Source organism: Theobroma cacao, chromosome 10 (genome assembly GCF_000208745.1).
Source record: "Theobroma cacao cultivar B97-61/B2 chromosome 10, Criollo_cocoa_genome_V2, whole genome shotgun sequence".
Lineage (NCBI taxonomy): Eukaryota > Viridiplantae > Streptophyta > Magnoliopsida > Malvales > Malvaceae > Theobroma > Theobroma cacao.
In genome coordinates, this window is record NC_030859.1 from 10,681,247 (window position 1) to 10,692,004 (window position 10,758).

The 10,758-nt window shown below is 34.4% G+C and overlaps 1 long non-coding RNA gene across 2 annotated transcripts in view; it reads right to left on the reverse strand.

The window, feature by feature from the left end:
* LOC108663688 overlaps positions 7,368–10,758 on the reverse strand; it is an 8,843-nt gene continuing 5,452 nt past the window's right edge. The window contains exons 2-3 of one of the 2 annotated variants that reach the window (XR_001929698.1): positions 8,244–8,317; positions 7,368–7,404 (exon numbers count right to left, since the gene is read on the reverse strand). This is a non-coding gene — a long non-coding RNA (uncharacterized LOC108663688). Of the gene's footprint in view, positions 7,405–7,521; positions 7,858–8,243; positions 8,318–10,758 lie in introns of those variants that run through there. The other variant, XR_001929697.1, reaches the window with a different exon arrangement.

Genomic DNA, 10,758 nt, shown 5'->3' on the forward strand with positions numbered 1-10,758 from the left:
CTTACTGCACGTTTCTTTTCTCAAAACAGTCATATGACAAATGACCATGTTTACCACAATTATGACATCTAGGTAATGCTTTAGCTGAATATTTATTGTGGTATGCATCTCTTTTTGAAGATTCATTTTTCAAGCATTTAAGAGCTATGTTTTCATCAAGAGTTATTTGCAAGGCCTTAGACTTATTTTCCAGCTCTTGTTTTAAAGACTCAAAGTCTGTTTTTGAGTGTTCTAATTCAACTTGCAAAATATTTCTTTGCTGAAAAATAGAGGTTAACTCTTGTTTGATTTGTTCCAAATCATTTTTAAGTAATGCAGTATTTTTCTTCAATGACTTGTATTTTGAAAAAAGTTTTTCAAATTCATCATAAAGGCATTCATATTCATCTTGTAAATCATCATAAGAATTAATGCAGGGGGATGAGGGTACCTCTATTTCATCCTCTTGTGCCATTAAGCAGATGTTAGCTCTTTCTTCAAATTTTTCATCATTAGTTTCAGAGCTTGATGTGTCACTGTCCGACCATGCAACAGCCACCATTGCTTTCTTGGATCTCTTGTTTTTCTTGGGGGTTTCATCTTTCAGCAATGGACACTCAGACTTGAAGTGACTAGGTTTCTTGCATTCGTAGCAGATCATCTCTTCCTTTTTGTTGGAATCATTTTTGTTCCTTATTTTCCATGAAGGACCTTGGTCTTTCCTGAAACCTCTTCTAGTTAGCCTTCAATTTCTTCTGCTCATTAGTTTTCTGAATTTTCTTGCAACTAGAGCTAAATCTTCATCATCATCACATGAAAGCTTTTTCAACTCTTCTTTAAGAATGCTGGCTTTAAGTGCAATGCTCTTTTTCTTTTCCTTTGCTTCCCTTCGGTCTTCTTCTTCTTCTTCCTTAAGCTCCAGCTCATGAGTGAGAAGAGAACCACATATCTCATCGAGAGTGATGATGTTCAGATCTTTAGCCTCTTTAATGGCAGTCACTTTTGGTTTCAGGGATTTTGGTAGGCATCTAAGTAGTCTCTTAACTAATGCATGTTTAAGGATAGGCTTGCCTAGCTGACTTACTTTATTTGTAATGTTTGTAAACCTATCAAACATGCTGATGATGTCTTCACCGGTCTCCATTTTGAACATTTCATAACTATGAGTTAAAAGAGCAATTTTGGACTCCTTTACTTGAGAAGTCCCTTCATGGATTATTCTAAGTTTTTTCCACACTTGTTTAGCTGTTTTACAGCTTGAGACTTTGTTACATGCAGTGGGGGTTAAGGCACAATGTAATTTGTTGATGGCCTTAAAGTTTACTCGAACTTTCTTAGTTTCAGCCTCAGTCCATTTAGACCTTGGCTTGGGCATCAACTCATTTGTTACTACATTCACGGTTGAAGGCATAAAGGGTTCATCAGTTATGACGTCCCACATTTCATAATCTATAGCCTTAATATAGATTGACATTTTAGTGCTTCAATAAGGATAATTAGAGCCATCAAACAGAGGTGGTCTGTTTGTTGATTGTCCCTCAGCAACTATGGTTTTTTGTCAAGCCATTTGGATCCTCCCAAAGGATGTTAAGCCTTAAAAAATAGGGAACCTGCTCTGATACCAATTGTTAGTCCCGTTACTGTGTGTTAGAGGGGGTGTGAATAGCACAACTTGGCTCTTGACAATGTGTGGATCTAATTTTTAGAACTCAAGAAATTAAAAGCAGAGTATAAGATGCACAATAATTTAGAGTGGTTCGGTCCAAGACCTACATCCACTACCTTGATTATCCAACCAAGGATTTTTCCAACGATTCACTAAGAATCAGGTGAAATTCACAAGCTTTCACCAAGCTTTTACAATGGCTTTTCATAGGCTCAACCAAAGAACCTTTACACTAGTTTTTCACGGGCTCAACTAAAACCCAAAGTGGTTTTCCAAGGCTCAACCACAACCTATAACATTCAAGCTTTCCCGAGCTTGAACAACCCCTTAGAGTGACTCCCTCACTCTAAGTATACAAGAAGAAGTGGTAAAAGAAAGTACCTATGATCACAAGTCGATTTGATTGGTACAAGATGAGTGCTAAAAACAATGACAAAGAGTAGGCATTTAAGTGCAGACAAGTGCAGTGAAGCTTTTCTGGTTTTTCTTCTTTCTAAAGCTCAAATCTCTTTCAAAGCTTTTCAAAACTTGTTTCTCATTGTTGGAAGACCCTTTTATACTTGGAGATGCAACTTTGATAAAAATTTGACAGTTTATGGCCGTTGGAAACAGTTGAGGATGAGTTCTAGCCGTTAATCTGTCTTGTAGTGTTCTGATTCAAATTGCAGACAGAGAGCTCTTAGTCGACTAACTTGGTTGACTAAGTTTATTCTGTTTCTAGTTTGCAGATTCTGACAGAGAGCACTTAGTCGACTAACTTGGTTGACTAAGTTGGTTTTGTTTCTCAAACTCTTCAGCCCGCCATTTCTTCAATTTGAAATTTAGTCAACCAATGTTCTTTCTTGTTAAACTAACAAGCTTCCTCTTTGTTATTCAGTTACATCTTGTTGATTTTATCCTTATTTTTCTTTCAAAAATACTCTTAGAAGATTTAAGAAATTAATTCCATGAATTAATTTCCTACACACTTAAGTAAAGGAATTAGACACAAATAAATGGGGATCTTTTATTATCATCAAAAACTAATGGAGCCAACATATATTTTCATGTGACAATCATGCAAGTGACCTTCAGACTTGAGACACCAGGTTATCCTATGTGTGGAGTGTTGGAATGGCATGAAACTCAAAGATAACAATTATCAAACGCAACGAAAAATAAAAATTTAAGCATACCATGCCATGCCGTCACCCATGGATCACCTTGGTGGTTTTAATACAAACAAAACTAGAATAGAAGCAATCAAAAAAATAATATTACGTATACCAAGTGATGTGGCTATCATGATGGTACCTCTTCCTTGTCCAACCCATGTACACCACAAAGGGAGTAAAGAACTTGAGCCATTCAAATGTTTGGCCTCCAACGGTTGCATACACGATTGCACTTGAACCTTCACAAGTTGGGAGCTTTCTCAACTATGCCTTTGTACTAGCAAGGCGGACAACAACTTATCCTCCCCACACAATCACACTCCTCTTAGCTGAATCACAAAGTTGAAAAACTATTTTTCAAGTCACTCCAGAAAGTGTGTACCTAGGCTTTCTTGTTAGTTTTATGATGACTCAAAAACCAAACTTTTGTGTTTCACTTGTATTATGAGGAGTAGCTGAAAAGTGATATTTATATCTAGGTTAATTAACTTCTTAAATTGCAAATAAGGCCTCAATATTATGACCCTTTATAATATTGGCCCAACACTTAATTAAACATTTTTAATTAAGCCATTGTAAATTAAATTTAATTTTATGTACTTTATTTGTTTTCAATTAAGGCTTTAATATTATAACTAATTATAATGTTGGCCTTATACTTAATTAAACTATTTTAAGTAAGTCCTTAAAAGTTAAAAGCCAAGCGTATGATTTAAGTCCAACTTAAATCATCACACTTCCAATTTAATTCATAATGCAACTTATTGTGTGTGACCCATTAGGTTCCTAATATGTTGGCAATGAAATTGAATTATAATTTTTATTAAATTAATTTATTCAATTCCATAGACCAAGATTGGCATCTAGAAATGCATTATGGCCACCCAATTTTTAGAAGAGTTAAAAGGTTCTTTGACAACCTTTCAGTATACAATCTATCAGTGTAATTCATTCCCTCATCATATATCCTAGAAATGATAAGAGCATGGTGTAGTGTTTACTCTTATTTATCTCCATATTTGTTCTTGAAGTTAGATCATTTCTTTTATAAAGACTTATGAAACTTTTTTTTTTAAATCTCCTAGTCACCTTGGCCAGAGACTTCAATAAGCTAATATCAACCAATAATTGTTAGGATATGTCCCCAAGTCACTTGGGGTGATAATTCCATTCTTGACCACTTATTTGCCTTCACATGCTTCATCCTATACCTAAAAGTATCTTGTTTTGGCATCCTTGGTTAGGTAACTGTAGGGATGAAATCAAAGCATAGCACTCCACACATAAAACAACCTAGTGTCTCAAGTCTAGGGAGTATTTACACAACTGACACATGAAAAGCATTGCATAGACACTAAAGTGAAATACCAAATGCACTTCTCATGATGGGTCATGTTTAGTGAACTTGCTTTTCTAAGCAAGCACCAACATTCTAGTTCCAAGTATCTTTGTACTTCAACCTATGAGATCATTTGTTTACTTTTCAACTAAGAAACATAGAATGTACTAGTCTCTAGGTATCATTAATGTCTAGTCACAATGATACATCGACTAGGAACATTTAGATATTATGTTTTGACGCATAGGAATCTCATAACTATAACCCATTACAGTTCCCTTGCAAGGCATATTAATAACTCTATGATATAGAGTTATTTGAGCTTACTTTTGATAGTAATTTAGCTTAGTTCTTGTATTAATGCATAAAAATTAGTAGGTTTTATTTAATTATTTTAAATTAGTTATTTTAAGTAAGTCAATTTAATCTTAGTTAATTTTATGCTTAATTTTGTGTTAATGTGGTTAAGATAGGTTGTTATTGATTTATTTGTGTTTTTGTAAGTGTTTGATTAAGGAAGAATTTTAATGGAAGAAGTAAAGCAATTTTGAGGTGTAGACTTTTACTACACATGTTTTGGTATTTTGATCATAACTCTCTCTACAAAACTTCAAATGCAATAATTCTTGACCATTGGAAAGATAAGAGAAAAAGATACAACTTTCATGTTTAACACTTCATCTAGTTCAATCTGAAAGGTGGTAAAAAATCTTGTCGAAGTTACTGCATTGCAACAGTCCTAGACCAATTATGATTTCTGTTAATTAATTGGGCAAGGTTGCGACCCACGTACTCTGATGAGGAAATCCTAGCTGGAATTGACTTTTTCTTCACCTAACATGGCCTAACTTCAAAGTACTATAAAAGAAACCTTTCAAAGGACTTTGAGAGAAAAAAACTAACAAAAACACCAGATTGACAGTTGAGAGTCAAGCCACAAAGTTATTAAAACTAAGAAGAATTTGAAGGATTCAAGGAGATTTGGAGATCAAGAATACAATTCTTGAGTTTTTCCACCTTTTTGTTACTCTTTTATTCTCTTGGTTTTGTTTTTAATGTTTAAACTTTATTCAATGATGATATGTGACTTGATAGGAAACTAAAATTTTTATCTAAGATTATGATTGAACTCAATATGTAGTCTGATTTATTGATCTCTCTTTTACTTATATTTGATGAATTTAAGTTGTTTATTTTATTCTATTCTTAATGCTTCTAGTTGCCTGATCACCAATTAGATTGAATTGGAAACCTAGATTAAACCTTGACGAAAGAGATTTAGATAGACCTTGAATAGAATAGCATATGATCAAATGCACTTAGTTGATTAGGTGGTTTGATTTGCATAAAGGGTAGATATACAATTATAAACCATACGTAGCCTAAATTAGAGCACGAATTTAATGAGTCTTTCTTCAATTTAATTTGCATAGACATATAGTAAATTAATTGGGAGAGGTATATTTATGAGAAACTCTATAGAGACTTATAAATAATTCAAGACTCTAGATTAGTAACTTAATCCATTAAACTAAGTTAAGAGAGAGAGACAATAATCAGATGAAGTATTGAGAGACATCATAATCTTAGGTTTGGTAGTTACTCAAATAAAATAAAATAATTTTGCTGATAGATTTTAGATTAGTTTTAGTTATTAGTTTCAATTTTCTTTTTAATAATTTTAAATTAATTGTTTGGATAAGATTGTTTTTACAATTTTAGTAGTTAGCAATTAGGAATTAATTCAATTCTCTATGGGAATGAATTCTATTTACTATTATATTACTTGTTAACTATACGTGCACTTGCATGAGAAATCAACAACAAGTTTTTGGCACCGTTGCCGGGGAATTGATTTCTAATTCTTTCTTGTTAATATTAACACCAAGCATTCCTATCTTACTTCAAACTTTTCTTTTTATTTTCAATACTTTTGATTGAGGTGATGAACTATCAGTGGCCATCTAAACAATTTGTGCCTAGAAGGGATGCTAGTGATTATGCATTGGATGCAATCAATGTTTTAACCACCCAAGTAGATACTTCGTCTCAGAAAATTAACACTTGAGATGTTAATGCTTTTCAAAGTCCTTTTGTGACATGTGAGCTTTGTAGAAATAGGCATTCAAGTGATTATTATCTAGCCTATTATGAATCAATGCAATTTGATGGAAGCTTCGATGGGCAACAAAATAAGTCATACTCCAACAATTACAACTCAGGGTGGAATCACAAAAATTATTCATGGAGTAATGATCACGGTCCTACATATTTATCACATCCTATTTTCCATAATGGTTTTCAGTCACAAGTTAGAGCTCCTATGCTAGAGAAAAAGCCTTCAATAGAGGATATATTCATGCAATTCATGACAAAGATAGATGCCTTCATGACAAAGACTGATGCCATCATTTAGAGTCAAGTAGAATCAATCCAAAATCTTGAAACACAAGTGGGTCAACTAGCTAGTGCCATCATTAATAGACCTTAAGATGATGGAGATAATGTAGATCAAGGAAATACTTCCAGCAATCAAGTTCAAGATGAAGAAATTAAGCAAGAAGAGGAAATATCTACATCACCACAAGTCAAGCCATATGTGACTCCCATTCCTTTTCTGGATACAGTTGATGAGTTACCCAATGAGGTTATTGTCACAACTTGAAACTCCCATCAGGCCCATTACAACCGCCGCGACTTCTCGATAGGCACTTATTACCCGGAATGCCGATTGAAACCCCGTAAGGCTTAGCATCAGCTTCCGCATCTCTCTAGTGAGCAACAATTATTAAATCTCGCATTTCAAGAATTCATAAATCGTTTCCAAATCAAAACAATATAATATTATTTTCTGGCTCACAGGGGCATTTTCATCATTTTTCTTCGAAAATACCGAAACCTGCCAAAAACATGGTGTGTGGGTGGAAAACACATGTTTCATAATTAAAAGTAAATTTAGATGTCTAAAATAATTATTTAAAATGAAATTATAATTGTTTGAATAAAATAATGATATTCAATAAAATATTCTATTTTCTTAAAAAAACAATATTTATAGAGAAATCCGTAAATAATTTATATGGTGTAAAAGCTAAATACATTCATACATACTTTAAAGCAGATAACTGAAGTCTAAAATTACTTTTATAGTGACACGTGGGCCCCCAACTAACCAATAAGGTGCAAGTCTGTGAACCTACAATTTTGTCGATGCAAGGCTAACTAAATTCCTTGATGCAATCGGCTATCTACCGGCTATCCCAAGCCTGAAATATGGGGAATTGAGGGTGGTGAGATTATAAAATCTCAGTAAGTAAACAGATACCATCTAATCTATCTAAAGTCGAGTAAATGGAGACAAGATATTCCATTCCAGTATGTTTTTCATAACATCAATAATCAATTTACTCAAATAATCAACTTGGCTTATGTATTTCACAAAACTTGGCTCCTGCCAATATCATTCTCGGGGATGCCTTGGCCTAGGCACCTGATCGAGACCACCAAGGCTGTTCAGTGTAGTACACACATGAACATATTTTTACATTTGAAAATCTAGCCATGCCTTGGCGTTGGCTAAGTCTCACTCTCACGCGGTGGTCCACGTGAAATGCACTTAAATCTTTACCTCCAGAGACACGCTCCACACGGCTCTCCGATCGAGGTAAGGTATATCTGATTCTGTGCCCCCTCTCTTAGGTTGGTCCACAGAACCTCTACTGCAGGAATTATGGATTATTTTATCTACCACTTGATTTATAAAATCTTTATCTGCATGACATGGCAATTTATCGCAACTTAGCCTCTTAAGGCTGAATATACAGTACAAATAATTCTAACACCAAAAATCAGTTTAGCCATTCATGCTCATATATTGTCATAAGCCATTCAATTTAAAACCATAAAATTACAACACATCAAGTGGTCTCCAATTACTCTATTTTCAAAACCATAATTCAATTTCAAGACAATTTATAAAATCATTTTATTTAAACACATTTTACTTATAAAACATAAGGATTTACCATTTAACTCATTTTCCATAAAATCACAAAATCGGATAAAAACCACTCTAAATAATTAAGATGATAGTAAGGTTACTCACAGTATCAGGAGTAGAAATACTCCTAGTCCCGGTCTTTGGTGTAATCTCTTTATCCTTATCAAATAGCTCACCACCTATATATCACACATGACACAAAATTCAATAATTTGTGTCAATTTGTCATAAACTATTTCAGGCCCTCTAAAACTAAATGAATACATGGAATGCTCGGTCAACCGTTTAAACGCGATGTTGACCTAATTTGGCCTATCACCCGATTAAATTACTAACACATCAAATTTAATCCCAAATTACTCCATTTCTTTTCTAATACCTCAATTCACCAAACATTATTCAAATAACACCAATTTCAGCATCAAAACCCTCCCATTTCTTCATGGAAAAATTCGACCATTACAATGCAATAACACCGTGATTTTTCCTACTTAATTTTCTCACCATTATTCATCATTTTCTAAGCCATTTCTCTTGAAATAATAACAATCCATCACCCACACACATCAAGGAAGATTCGGTGTGGCATCCCCCTCGGGGCCCACTCCAAGGTATTGTATGGTCCGGGTCTATTCTTTGGGCCCCGTTGCAGCAGTTTTGGCCCATGAACCTTTTCGAAATCTCGCTCGGTAGGACTTGAACCCGAGACCCTTTGCTCCCCCTAAAGGGAACGCCTTTAACCATTTCAGCTGCATCTTGAATTGTCACGACCCGAAACTCCCATCGAGCCGGTGATAATTGTTGCGAAGTCTCGTCAGACATTCTTTACCCCAAATGCTGACCAAAACCTCGTAAGGCTTTCGTATCAGTTTTCTTACCTACCCTGTGATCAACAGTAACTAAAATTATGTTTTGAAATGATATGAACCATTTTCCCATCCAAAAACAATGAAAATTTATTTCTGCCTCACAAGGGTATTATAGTCTTTTTCTTTTTTAAAATACCGAAACCCGCCAAAAGCATGGTGTGTGGGTGAAAAACACATGTTTCACACGTACTTTAAAGCAGATAACTAAAGTATAAAATTACTTTTACAGTGACATGTGGGCCCCAAACTGACTAAGAAGGTGTAGGGCTACGAACCCTTACTTTTTAGGATGCAACTTCGAGATTAATTCTCGTCTTAATCAACTATAAACAAACTGTTCTGAGCTTGAAAAATGGATAAGAAGAGGGGTGAGATTACATAATCCCAGTGAGTAAACAATTACCATCAAAAGCATCTAAAGCCGAGTAGACGGAGACAATATAAAAACGTTATATCTCAATAATGTTCATAACGCAAAATTCGTTTCAATCTATACCAAACAATTTTTTTTCATCAAAATTTCTCGGCTTATGAATGTCTTAAACTTGGCCCCTGCCAGAATCATTCTCGTGGGTACTTTCGTCAAGGTATCCCACTAAGACAGCCAAGGCTGTTAAATGTCTCATACCCATAAACATGTTTTCGCATCTGACACACAGCCGTTCCTTGGCGTTGGCTGAGTCTCACTCTCACGTGGTGGTTCGAATGTGAGGTGCACTCAAATCTTACCTAAGGAGATACTTCATCCAACATCTCCCCTCTGAGGTAAATATATAATTGGGTTACCGTGCCTATCTCATAGGTAGTCCACAGAAAGCCCCACCACTGCAGTGATCGTTTAATATACCACCAGACCCATAAAATTTTTAGTAGCATAATATGACGAATAAAATTTAATCCAGTCTACCGAGACTAATCCAAAACTGTTCATATATTTCATGCCAACCCCAAAATTTTAGCCATCATGCTACCATAGTGTCATAAGCCACAATTTCAATAACATATAAAATCATAAATTCAATACAGTCTCCATATACTCAATTTTCTCAAAACAATATTTGATTTCAAAACCAGTATAAATCTCATTTTTATTAAAAAACATTTTAATTGAAAAACATAATATTTTATAATTTAAACTCACCATTCAATAAAAGCATCAAACAAGTATAATTACTCTAGATATTTAAGACGATAAATTGTCCACTCATTGTATTAGGAGTAGAAATACTCCTATTTTCAGTCTGCAGGTACAGTCCTTCATCCGTATCCAAGGGCTCACCACTTAGCCATAATCCATGACACATATTCCAATTAAATTGTGTCTAACAGTCATAAGCCATTTTAGGCTCGATATATATGCATGATATGAAATGAAAAATGCACGGGTAGCCATCTAGACCCGGTATTGGCCTAAGTCGATTTTTCATCCGATAAATAAGCCAACGCATCCAATTTCACTCCAACTTGCTCTGTTTCTTTTTCAATCCCTCAATTCACCAAACACAAACTAATTAACACACAATTAGGCAAAATTTATCTTTACTTTTTTTCTTGGAACTTTCGGCCAACAATGGTACACTAACTCCGTGATTTTTTTTACTTAATTTTCTCTCCATAATTCATTAATTCTTACACCAAAAACTATTATTTCTTAATCAAATCACCTAGAATAACATCCCATTCTTCCTCATTATTCACTTAGAGAATTCGGCTATTGATGGGCACCAAACCTTTGGTGGTTTTCTTCACTT